This window comes from Lissotriton helveticus, chromosome 5_1, assembly GCF_964261635.1.
Source record: "Lissotriton helveticus chromosome 5_1, aLisHel1.1, whole genome shotgun sequence".
NCBI classification, from domain to species: Eukaryota; Metazoa; Chordata; class Amphibia; order Caudata; family Salamandridae; genus Lissotriton; species Lissotriton helveticus.
This window is the reverse complement of record NC_136065.1, coordinates 1,911,288,678-1,911,302,028: the sequence shown is the minus strand read 5'-3', so window position 1 is coordinate 1,911,302,028 and position 13,351 is coordinate 1,911,288,678.

The window sequence follows — 13,351 nt, the reverse complement described above, 5'->3', positions numbered from 1 at the left end:
TCAGGGCTAGTGCATAGGTCCACATGGCTGACAAACGTTTCCCTTTACATTCGGACACTTCCTGAATTTCTTGTACCCTGTACTGGGAGCAGTGAATGCACACTGGGTATAGTGCAAATAGGCTAAGGCTGCAATGGGTGACATGGCATTGCATTGCTTCACCGCCCGCCTGTCTCAGCATTACCGGATCGGTGACATCACCAACACCGCAGCAGCGGCCAATGGCGCGCTAGCAGGGCGGAGTCACGGAGGCTGCCGAAGGGCAGGGGCTACGAATCCTGCGCAGCCGCCATCCTGCCCCGCCCGTGCACCACAGCCGCCGTTCCCGCAGCACACCGCAGGTCCCGCCGGAGCACTTTTCAGCCTGTCCCTGGTCTGGAGCCCCTGGCCACGTCGCCCCCGCCCGCCCATCCATCGGGAGCCGAGGACCCGGCAACTGTCCCCAACAGCACCGGTGAGGAGCGTGTGTGTGTGCGTGTGTGTGCCTGCACGCGTGTGTGCGCCTGCGCGCATGTGTGTGCCTGCTCGCGTGTGTGTGTGTGTGTGCCTGCGTGTGTGTGCCTGCGTGTGTGCCTGCCTGCGTGTGTGTGCATGTGTGTGTGCATCTGTGTGTTTGCGCACCTCAGGGAATCTGAGGCAGGAGATGGGCATGGCACTGGACTGGACGTGCGCGTCCACAGACACCAATCGCCAATTTTGGTGTTCACGGAAGGCATTTAGTAGTAGTAAAGTTAGGATTGTGTCTTAAATTTGACTTAAGACAGACTAAAGACTAAAGACAGACTTAAGACAAAATCCTAACTTTACTACTACTAAATGCCTTCTGAGAATACGAAAAGTAATAAGTTTAGGATTTTGTCGCAGATTACTTCTGTGAATCAGGCCCTAAGTGTACACAGTGAATATTGTGGGGCATTCAGCTGAAATGGTACTGCAGTGTGTGCAGTGAGAACACTGTAGGAAACACTGTAGGAAGTTTAAGATGTGAAGTACTTGCCTGGTGCACTTTTGACATGATGGCAACTAGTGTAATTGCAAAGGGCCTGCATTGTGAGGGTGCACTGGAACCATATTACCCTGAACCTTCTTCCCGCAGTGAATGCAGTGAGGGAGGATACAGTGTACTGGATCTTCAAGCATCCGCAGCACTTCTGCGTGATGTAGGTAGTGAGTGTCTTGACCATTGGGTTGTCTCTTCTGCGAGATGTAGGTAGTGAGTGTCTCGACCGTTGGGTCGTCTCTTCTGGGAGGTGTAGGTAGTGAGTGTCTCGACCGCTGGGTCATCTCTTCAGCGAGATGTAGGTAGTGAGTGTCTCGACTGTTGGGTTATCTCTTTTGCGAGGTGTATGTAGTTATTGTCTCGACTGTTGGGTCATCTCTTCTGCGAGATGTAGGTAGTGAGTGTCTCAACCATTGGGTCGTCTCTTCTGTGAGGTGTAGGTAGTGAGTGTCTGACCGCTGGGTCATCTCTTCAGCGAGATGTAGAGTGTGAGTGTTTCGACCATTGGGTTATCTCTTATGCGAGGTGTAGGTAGTGAGTGTCTCGACCGCTGTCTCGTCTCTTCTGCAAGATGTAGGCAGTGAGTGTCTCGACCATTGGGTCATCTCTTCTGCGAGGTGTAGGTTGTGAGTGTCTCGACCGTTGCGTCGTCTCTTATGCGAGGTGTGGGTAGTGAGTGTCTTGACCGTTGTGTTGTCTCTTCTGCGAGGTGTAGGTAGTGAGTGTCTCGACCATTGGGCCGTCTCTTCTGCGAGGTGTAGGTAGTGAACCGTCTCTTCTGCGAGTTGTAGGTAGTGAACTGTCTCTTCTGTGAGATGTCCATACTTGATATGAAATGAGTACCTCTGGTATCTAGTAGTCACCTAGAGTATCTGCTGGTTTCTTTTTGCATCCAGTAGTCACCCCGTCAGTCGGTGGCCATTCATTGCATTGGCGCACAAGTCTAGGCCATGAGCGAGACCTTACAAAGTGAACTAGGGGTTTGCAAAACAGCAACTTGATGACTTGTTTGAAAGCGCTGCAGTCTGTGTTGGTGGAGCCTGTCATTCTGTGATGGAGGCTAGCAAGTTTTTTCATGATGGTGAGTAGTGGGGTGCCAAAACTTATAAGATGGACTCACTTCAGTAGTGCATGAGGCCTGGGATGCGGGAGATTGGACCGAAGTCATTAAAACAGGGAGACGGACCAGTGACACACAGAAACATATGCAGACACAAACATTCATACCACATAAATACCACAACACACAACACACACAGGCATAAACAGGCATGCACAATCACACCCAGATACACACATGCATACACCAAAAACACAAACACACATAATCAATCAATGAATCCATCATGTTCTTGTAAAGCGCGACTAATCACCAGTGAGGGTCTCAAAACATAACAAAACATGCACAGACATGCGCACAGAAACACACGTAGATAAACACATACCACATAAACACAAACTTACACACCACACACGGATGTACCCACGCACACAAACACACAGACGCATACATACCACATAAACACAAACACACCCACATGGACACATATACACAGACTTAATTGTAGTAGTAACATTTTGGCAAGTTTCCAATGAGGGAATCTCCTTAATTTATTTAAACATGGTAATCTCATGAAATCATGACGTTTGTCTTTCATTAACGTAACGTGTATTTGTAAAGCACATGTTCACCCAGAAAGGTATCTTGGTGCTAAATAACAAATGTTTATTGATGGGGAAATGATACCACTTCCCCTAGGATCACTGCTTACTGGCTTTGGAAACCGCTTTGACTGGTCTACCGGTTTGTGTCCCCTTCGCCCTTCCCCCCTCTTTCCTTGCTGTGTCTCTCACCCTCCCCTCCTCTTGCCCTCCTTCATTTACAGTCTACTTCCCCATCTCCTATCCCCTCCCCTGATTCTCTAAACTTGCCTGCTTTTTCCCTTACGTATATGTGCTTATTGTTTATCTAGACCTTACATGTAACTATGTTGCCATGCTCTTATAACTGTGTAACCTTTGTAACGATGTAACCTGCAACTATGATCTGATACTCATGTAAAGTGCTCTGATGCCTCCGGGTCTAGCCAGCGCTATATAAAATCTTTAAAATAAAATAAGTATTCATTTTATCGACCTCAGGAGGATGAAAGGGTGAGTGAAACTGCTGGGATTTGAACCTGTGACCAAAAGGTAGAACACGGGCCCTTACAGTGGACACATTAGTCCATTAAGGTACCTGACCCGGCTCTTTGTACGCTTTTTACTTCTCAGGTGGAATTAGATTCAAATGCTTCAAACACTGTTTAAATGAAAGGTAGTGTTTTACTACTAAAATGAAGATTCATAATTAACTGAAAAAAGATGCAAGGACCACATCCACCACAACTCTTTTGAATTACTTTTTTCATTTGGTGGTTGTTTTGCATTGCATATTGTAACTTGATTGATTTCAGTTAAGCGTCTTGACAATATTTGTGTGTGGACTGCAGGCCATGGTGACAGATCCTGGCAGGGTCAGCTCGTGCTGCCATCCTTCTGATGGCGACAAATTGTAAATCAATAGCATGCGGGTGCAAGCAATAATGACGGGAGGTGGGAGTCAAGCAACAGCATGGCAGTGGGACAACCAACAGCGCTCACAGGTTTGGCTTGAAAATAAAAAAGAAGTGCAGGACACTAAAAAGAGACGGCTGGTTACTTCGGGCTTCTCTCGAAACCACTCCTTCAGCCATGCTCTTATGCCAGAAGACCCTGTCTCAGATGGCCTCGTGAGAGGGAGTTTACGCTCCATTCCCTTACAAACATACTCAAAAATGGCAGTGAAAGGCATTCTAGGCACGCTCTTCCTCAGCATTGCACATGCAAAACCTAGAAATGATATCCACGCCTCTTGAAATGATGCTGCAAGAAGAGCTCTTGAACACAGGCATTTTCACAGTGTGCCTGCTGCATTATTTACATCAGTCTTGTAATTATAAAGCAAATGAAAACTGTTGTTTTATACACCTGAAGTCCACAGCACCTTTTAATATTTTACTGCATGCCATCACAACAGAGGCCTGCGCTTACCATGAATGGCTGGATTTTAAAGAAAGAAACTAACCTCCATAACATTTATAGGAAAGGTAAACACAGATATGCACCAGGTCCACGGCTGCTAGTTATAACAAGCAATTCAGAACAGGGTGGGAGCACCGCAGCGTTATTAATTAAAATCCTTAAGTGAGAAAAAAGGCGCTGTGAGGAGGCCATTTTGTTGTTATGGTGAATTGGTGCGGGCCATCATGGACAGTGGGGGAAATAGCAGCATGAGGGACAGCAGGAGGAGGCAGCAATACAATGCAACTCACACGGTGCCACAATGTGATACACGATATCGTCCCCCATCACACATGCACCTGGTGAGCAGGGCCGGACTGGGAACCAGAACCGGTTGTGCTCGGCCGGCCCCCCTGGGGGAGGTTGGGGGTGCGACCGAGCTCTTTGCCGGGGCCGGTATTCGGCCGATTTTGTCACATGGCCGATTTTGCAGCTATGCTGCATAAACGGCCCTGTAACAAAAACGCCCCCCAGGGGTCCAAAACCGGTCCCCACCCTTGCGGCGCACCGGGGGATTGCCCGGTGCCCACAACGGTCAGTCCGGGCCTGCCGGTGAGGAGCCGATATCACACAGTGGCAGGGAAAAAAAGCTGAAAACCACTATAGATAGTTGTTTTCCAGCTCGTTTTTCTAGGCTTTGAACTGCCGACATCCATTAAAGGGTGTGAAGACACCCCAGGACATCAGCACCAGCCTCATCAAGTATTTTTTTTTTGTAGAAGGGGGCAGGAGAGATGGGGTTCAAAAGTGCCTCGTAGTTACTTCTCAGCACGAGGTCCTGCCCTCTTCAAGGCCCCGCCCCCTCCTCACATAGTCAGATTGTTCTTCAAGTTGACAGGTATGCAATGGTGAGCGGGAGGTGAAAGTGTAAGGAACAGCAAGGGGTATGCGAGATGGAATGCATTACTGGCATTCTTTTGGAGTACTAGAAGTTACATTCTAAGTAAGCATTGGTAATGCATCGGTTGGTTTCACCAGTCACGTCTAGGACAAAGGAAAGAGTTCCTGTACAAGTCTCATGTAAGTGGAGAGGAGGTGGCGCAGCAGCCAGAGATGCTGACTTGAGAGCTGGGGATCCCGATGCGAGTCTAAGTGGTGCAATATACTGTGATTCTGGGCAAATCACTTAATCTCTCCAGGTGATAATTTGCGCTATATGTGTCTGCTGCAAGACAAAAAAGCAGAGAGAGACAACTTTTTTTTTTTTTTAGTGTGTTCCACCAAAGTGGATCTTCAATGGAAATAGAATAAAATTAAGTGGCGAGCACAGGAACCAATGAAAATCCAGGTAAGAAAGGAGGCGGGATGGAAGCCCCTTTCACATTTATATTAAAAACAATAGATCTGGATCAGTGCAAGGAAAGCAGAAGAATGTTCCTTGCGTTCTAAGAAAAGACAATTTATGGATAGGGTCTAGAAGGGAAGGCAGATGGAACTAACTTCAAATAAAGGCAGCATAACAGCAGCTTCAGGGTTACCAGAAAGGAATGGGGATTTTGCATTTTTGGCCAATGGAGCAAAAGAGATCCCTAGCTGACCTGAAGTAAAGGGGGGCAATAGATGTGGTTTTCAGATAGAGGGCCATGCAATTAAGCAGTCGCGGTCAGCATGCCTTGCTGTTGGGGGGGGTGGGTCGTGTTGGGAGGGAGCGGTTAATTTAATAATACATTTTTTAAAAACGTACCTTTCCGCTGGCCGGTTCCAGTGTCTTCTTGGCTCCTGCTCTCCTGCCTCTGGCAGGAACAGCAAGCACGCAGCCTCCCACCCATCCCCTAAAGCAATCACAAGGCTGCAATGGAAGTGTTGTGATTGGTGGGGTTGCCGCCCAGTCAGGGGCTCACAGGGAGGCTGTTCTCCATGCAGGCTACATTGCGGCCTGCTTGGAGACAGGGCATAGTGCACATGACTGGCTTGGGTGGCCCTAGAGGGCCGATCAAACAGTCATTGCGCCCTGAGGAGCGGAAACACCACACCTCCCCTGCTCGCAGAGCAGCCCCGCCCGCCCGCCCGCCCCGCAACTAAACATAAAATGGTAATAACTAGAAGCTATTACCATTTTATGTTTTTGCTTCTCGCACTGCAAGAAGCAGTGGGGCTATGCTTCTCCGCCCTAGTAGAGGAGCCATCCCTGTAATTACGCAGGCATATAAGCAATAGAGCTTGGGAACATGACCACTGTCCCAAATAACGGGATCTAAGTCCCTCAAAAGCCACATAACAAGATACTGAATGGTGTCAACTTACCTCTTGAGCTGAATTTCGAGCTCAGAAGTGCTTGTAGCCACAGTAGGTAGAAAGATAATCAAGTTGGAACAGGTAGTAGTAATGCGTGTAAGTTTCCAAAATCATATAAATTCTCCAAGTATAGTGGTGGGGTTTTTAATAGGATTCTAGACATAGAGCGTAATGTCATCAGCGTACATAGAGACGACAAGCAGTGGGTTGTGAAGTTTAATCCCTTCTCAGAGTGGTGCTGGCAAAGCCTGGCAGCAAGAGGTTCCAGGACGATAGCGAACAATAGCAGAGACAGGGGGTACTCCTATTAAGTTCCTTTCTCTACGGCAAAGGGCAATTTCAATACCCTGTTAATGCAGAGCCTGGTGGTGGTTTGCACATATAGCAGCTTAATCAATTAAATTAATTTGTTGCTAAGGTGGATTCGACCCAAAAATATGAACAGGTATATCCATTCTGCGATTCAAATGCCTCAGTTGCATCCAGAACAAGCATTGAAAATGCAATAGGTCTCGCCTTTGATTAAGTTATAGCCATTTGCTTTGCTAATTGTATTGTATAGCAAAGCAAATGGTTTTAACTTAATGAAAGGCCAGACCTAACGTTAGCCATTGTCAGTCAGTGTCAGTCAGTCAGTGTCAGTCAGTCAGTTTCAGTCATTGTCAGTCAGCCAGTGTCAGTCAGTCAGTGTCAGTCAGTCAGTGTCAGTCAGTCAGTGTCAGTCAGTCAATGTCAGTCAGTCAGTGTCAGTCAGTCAGTGTCAGTCAGTCAGTGTCAGTCAGTTTCAGTCAGTGTCAGTCAGTTTCAGTCAGTGTCAGTCAGTCAGTGTCAGTCAGTGTCTGTCAGTGTCAGTCAGTCATTGTCAGTCAGCCAGTGTCAGTCAGTCAGTGTCAGTCAGGCAGTGTCAGTCGGTGTCATTCAGTCAGTGTCAGTCAGTTTCAGTCAGTGTCAGTCAGTGTCAGTCAGTCAGTCAGTGTCAGTCAGTGTCAGTCTGTCACTGTCAGGCAATGTCAGTCAGTCAGTCAGTGTCAGTCAGTCAGTGTTAATGAATGTCAGTCAGTCAGTGTCAATCAAGTCAGTCAGTGTCAGTCAGTTTCAGTCAGTCCGTGTCAGTCAGTCAGTGTCAGTCAGTCAGTGTCAGTCAGTCAGTCAGTGTCAGTCAGTCAGTGTCAGTCAGTGTCAGTCAGTGCCAGTCAGTCAGTCTCAGTGTCAGTCAGTCAGTCAGTGTCAGTCTGTCAGTGTCAGTCAGTCAGTGTCAGTGTCCGTCAGTCAGTGTCAGTCAGTCAGTCAATGTGTTTGTTTTAAACAAGGGAACCCGCAAGGTAGGAAGGACCCTGGGTATCAACTAGTTATGAAAAACAATTGGTCCTTCAAACAATTATAAGTCAGACAACAATAAATATAGACCAGAATCAGTGCTATATTGAGTTACGATGTCCAGCCGGACATTTGAATTTATTGATTTCAAAAGCGAATGTTTGTGACAAATCAGAACGTGATTGAGTGGGACACAGCCCTGTATCCTCCAAGAACAAAACATAAAGACAATCACAAATATACAAACATTTTTCAGGCAAAAAAGGAAGCTTTACGCCACTGCAAATAGTGGGGCAAGATTTTTTAGAAGTAAACAGTAATGCACTTGCTTTGACACATGAGTTTAACGGGTATGCTGTTTAGAGAGTCGACGACGTTTTGATCTATAGATACATAGATCATCATCAGGGCGAGAGTATAGCTAACCTGAAATTACACTGCCTAGTTGGCGAGTGTTGGAGAGAAAGGATCCAGGGGTTATGAATGTACACTGTAGGAACTAACTGTTTTAGAGAGGGTTAGAACCCTATTTACGATGTGAGGTGATGACCAATCAAGGGAACTATGCGGCGTCAGTGGTAAATTAAGACCAGGGGGGTGTCCGCGGCAGCAACTGGGGAACGCGGCAACTTGCCGTTCACAAGAATAGCCAGAAAAAGCAGCTCTACTGACCTGGTTTCTCTCACTCTACAGCAGCTCTGCTGACCTGGTTCTCAGCCTTTAGAGCAGCTCTGCTGGCCTGGTTCTTAGGCTCTAGAGCAACTCTGCTGACCTGGTTTCTGTGGCTCTACAGCAGCTCAGCTGACCTGGTTCTCTGGCTCGGGAGCAGCTCTGCTGACCTTGTTCTTAGGCTCTATAGCAGCTCTGTTGACCTGGTTCTCTGCCAATAGAGCAGCTCTGCTAACCTGGTTCTTAGGCTCTAGAGCAGCTCTGCTGACCCGGTTCTCTGGCTCTAAAGCAGCTCTGCTGACCTGGTTCTCTGGCTCTAGAGCAGCTGTGCTGACCTGGTTCTCAAGGCTCTAGAGCAGCTCTGCTGACCTGGTTCTCTCCCTCTAAAGCAGCTCTGCTGAGGGAGAGGTGTGGCGCCGCGGCCAGGGCGACTGACGCTGGAATCTGGGGACCACGGTTCGATCCCCGGCTCCGGCGGCAGGTTAGCCCAGCACCATGTGACTCTGGGCAATAGCTCGCTTAATCTTCCCGACGGCCCCCAGCGCCTAGAGACCCTTACGGGTGATTGTGCGCTTTACAAATGTGGACTTTACTTTACTTTACTTACCTGCTTTCTCTGGCTCTACAGCTGCTTGGCTGACCTGGTTCTTTGGATCTAGAGCAGCTCTGCTGACCTGGTTCTCTGGCTCTAAAGCAGCTCTGATGACCTGGTTCTCTCCCTCTAAAGCATCTCTGCTGACCTGGTTTCTCTGGCTCTACAGCAGCTCTGCTGATCTGGTTCTCTGCCTCTTGATGCACAGCGAGTGTGTGTGTGTACATCAGGGTGTCTCATCTCCTCCAATCGTTAAATACAGCACTGAGCTCCAGCCCGACAGAGGGTCACGATAATGTACACAAAGACCGAGTACCCTCCAGGCGCCTCTGTTCCCGCATCCCTGCTTCCCGCGGCACTGCTTCCATGTGGACAGCACCAGGGCATAAGCGCGGAGTCACAACAGACGCACATGCGGGGTTCACAAAAGGCCCTTGTGTTCATTCTGTGATGTGTCTGCATCACCTCTAAACGGTGAGGGTCCCACTGAGGCTCAATGCATCCTTGCCGTGCAAGATCTAAGATGACGCTGCACTCCCTGTGTGACCAGAGCCGTTTCTTCCAAGGCCTGGCTAACTACCCTGAAGACCACTGGGTTCATGTCCGCAAACCAGAACATGTATTACAAATATACATTGTATCCTTAACTAGAGCCATTCAAATATACCTCTGTAGTCCACCCTGCCTCACACGAAATATACTCGTCAGCTCATCATAATGCGCAAATGAATGCATGAATAGATTGCTTTAAAAAGTGAAATACCAGAGAGATAAGGTGCGTTGATGATGCAGCTGAATTCCACATTTTGCGAGGGTGGGGGGCTGAAGCAGGAGAGGCTGTCAGCGGTCATTACAAGCGTGTGGACGGCGCTGCAAATGAGAAAAAAAAGTGCTTCGAGTCCTTTAAAGGAAAGAATATAAATCCGCCCGTAAACGATCCAATCCCGGTGGGCGTGCCTAAAAGGAGACAGGGTGGCAACAAGGAATGATTGGCATGACTTCAGTGCAATCATTGCACTGCCTTTGGCATAATTTGTGATGCCAAACGATGCCCACAAATGAAAGCTGAAGGCAGAGCTGGGACGAGGCTTCTAGAATCCTATCGATTCCAAGAAGTCACTATGATGAGAGTAGCGCATGCACTCCTGATATCAGGCCGAGACCTAAAAATGGCTGCAGCACACACTTGAGGATCAAGTGAGTGCAGTTTTGCAAAGGCTGTGGGCTGTGGAGCTTGCAGGTATAAAGCCCAACTGGTCTGGTCTGACAATGTCAGGCAAGAGTGAGAGGAGCTCGGTGGCTATCAGTTTGGCATTCATTTTATTGTCCACGTTAATCAGAGGTCTGTCGAAGTTGCAGCTTTTAGGCGGTTTATCTGGTTTTAATATTGAAACTATCAATGCTTGGGGAAGTAGGTGCGGCGCTCAGAAATCGGAGTATTAATTATAGAGCAGGGGACCTAGACCATCTACTCCTGGCACCCTGTCCCAGGCCATGCTGAGGATTACTTGTTTCACATCATCTGAGAAGGGAACATAGAGATACTGCAAATGGGCATTGTCAAAGGAGATGTAGGGTGTCCAGATATTGCAGTATCTGATTGAAGATGGGGTTTATGTTAGTGTTATATAGATTAGAGTAAAATGAACAGAAAGTGCGCTCCACAGTATCTATGTCTATTTGGGGAGCGCCGGAGCTGACAACAAATTTACTAATCTAAGAACAAGTCCAGGACTTACGTCGGAGTCAGGCCAGCGTTTCCCCAGATCGGTTTCTCTCCCTATATCGCCTTGCAATTGTTCCTTTAACTAGGTAGTGGGTTTCCTGCACCACCGCCACCTATTCTGTCAGTTTAGGCCTGACGTTGGTAAGATGTCAATTTTATGGCCGCATAGGTAGGCAAGGACTTGCCTCACTTTACATGGGTCATTTGGCCGGCAAACATTCCAGGAGAGCAATTTTATTTGAAACATTAAACAGTGGAGATGGAATTGTATGTCAATAGCTTTAAACAGTGTGGTGATGTACATGACACATGAGCAAGGAAATAACAGAATCCACCAGCCGCTCACTCCCCCACCCACTCCAATGACCTAAACCTGTTTAGGATCCATGAAAATGTGAGGCTTGCCATTAAATTAGATACTCAGCTTAGCAGGGCTCACCAGAGCATATTTGATTCCAGTTTTCCTAAGCATTCGCTTGGCAGGAAGTAACTTTTTGCGCAGTCTGTGTAGATAGAAAGGCGATTGCCGGAAGATTGACTTTTCCTATAGTTAACATATATTTGGTTGTAGGTTGTCTGTACTGTATAATTGATAAGCGCATTAAAGTAATATTATTTAAGTTCTTTTCTCTATTTTTTTATTTAATTTTTTTCTTAAATTACATAAATTATTTTTTACCTACCAGCTGAAGCCTATTCTAACACAGCAAAGCATTTTTGTCATAGAAAGGTGGCAATCCTAACCCTGACAGGTTGTATAACTATTTATCCCTATGGGTTGTTCCCTTCCATTACCGACTGGGTTCAGAGCAAGTAAAATGGCTGGTTGCGTATTGCCCCATCTCCACCCAGTTGACCTTCAAAAAGAATAAACCAGAGCTGGTTGATTAATGCTAATTGTCATTCGTTGCCCCTGGGTGGACTCCTCAGAAAATATACTATCACAGGTTAAATAATGACCATTCCTTATGAGTTGCTCAATGCCACCCATGTGTGTGCTCTTCAAAGAAAATATCATGGCTGTTTTTACCACAGCCACGCCCATGGGTGCTTCTTGCTGCGCCAGGGTAACTCCTCAAAGCATATACCATGGCTGGTTATGTATTGCCCATTCCTTTGGGTTACTGCTCCTAAGTGAATTCCCCAGAGCACACACCTTGGCTGGCTGTATAATTACCCATTTTTGTTTGTTGTTACTTGCCACTGTGTGTTGCACTCCTCAGAGTGCATCAAATGGTGGTTTGTGTACCTTCCTAAGAGTTAGTCCTCTGTGTAAGTCCCATTGCTGGTGGCCACTTCAATGGGATACTTCCTCAGGCATCTACAATGGCTACTTGTATTATAATCACTGATTCCTTTGAGCAGGTATTCTATCACTTTGTATTAGTCTCATCTGAGAATTTACTCTGCATGATTTTATAATGCCATTGCCTGGCGTTCCGGAGAGTACCCACTATGCCTGGTTGTCCTATCCCTCCCCTTGGATTCTTCAAACAAATGCTATGCACCAGCCCGCAGGCATTTTTTAAATTTTTTCTTACATTTTTTGAATGGCCCGGCAGCTGTCATCTGCTTTTAGGTGCTCCACTATCCTAAAAGCGCTTTTGTGCATATAAGATTTTTTATTTTTATTTACCTATCTAGGAGGCATCTGCCATCTTACATTCCTTAGATGCACGCAAGCTCAGTGGCTCGTGCATGGATATGTAATAATGCATGCATGAACATACAGAATGACACAACAACACAACTGACTGACCAGATCCATTGCTGCAAGTATAAATGTTCAGTAGAGATGGACTAGTCTAGTATATTGCCTGAACCGATTCCGCATGATCAAGCAGCATCAGGGATCACCAGCGTCAATTGTCAGGAATACGGGAGAAGCAGAAATTACATATTTTCACACCTTCAGTTTGCACAAGCCCGATCTTTATTAAACATAGTAAAAAGAAACATAACTCTTGAGTTAACACAGAAGGGACACATTCAAGTTACAGAATAAGTGTAAGAAACATCCAAAATAGTAAAAGCTGATAGTGACTAAGAACCTTGATATTGACTCTGCCTTTCCCTGGGGATTTGTAAGTGTATACTGAATGTAAAGCAATGCAAGCCTGCGCACAACAATACCATATGTTAAGAGAGTTTCTATTTTTTAAAGCCTCTGTATTAAACCAAGAAGACCCTCTGGTGTAACTGGGCTTCTGTGTCTTGTACTTTGGGCGTGAGTGGTTGCTGTGATGTTCTGCTGACCAATGAAAACCTGTGATAAGTGGCAGGTGTATACCATTGGGTTTATGCTCTAGAGTGACTAGATACAGCACAACAATAAGTTACTTCAGTTATATAATGAAGTGGCCTTCTTGGCGTACTATTAGACGAGATATTCCTCAACGTGGCTAATGAGCATTATCTATATTGCTTTAGAAGAGAATCAGCTGGTGATTATTGGGAATTCGAAGCAGGAGCTACGAAAGAGTCCCCAAACTTAGGATCATTATATATATAAATATTCAAGCATTAAAACTAGTGATCTAAATTTGAGGATATCATTGCATATAAGCTGCACCGCTAACCCTTGGAATCCAAGGATCACAGTTTCATTGTATCGAACTCTGCCTAAATCAGCTCAATTGCAGTTTTTATCAAAAAAGACAAGTAGTAACATCCTCTTCAGAACTAGCAATTATTATTATTGTTGTGGAAT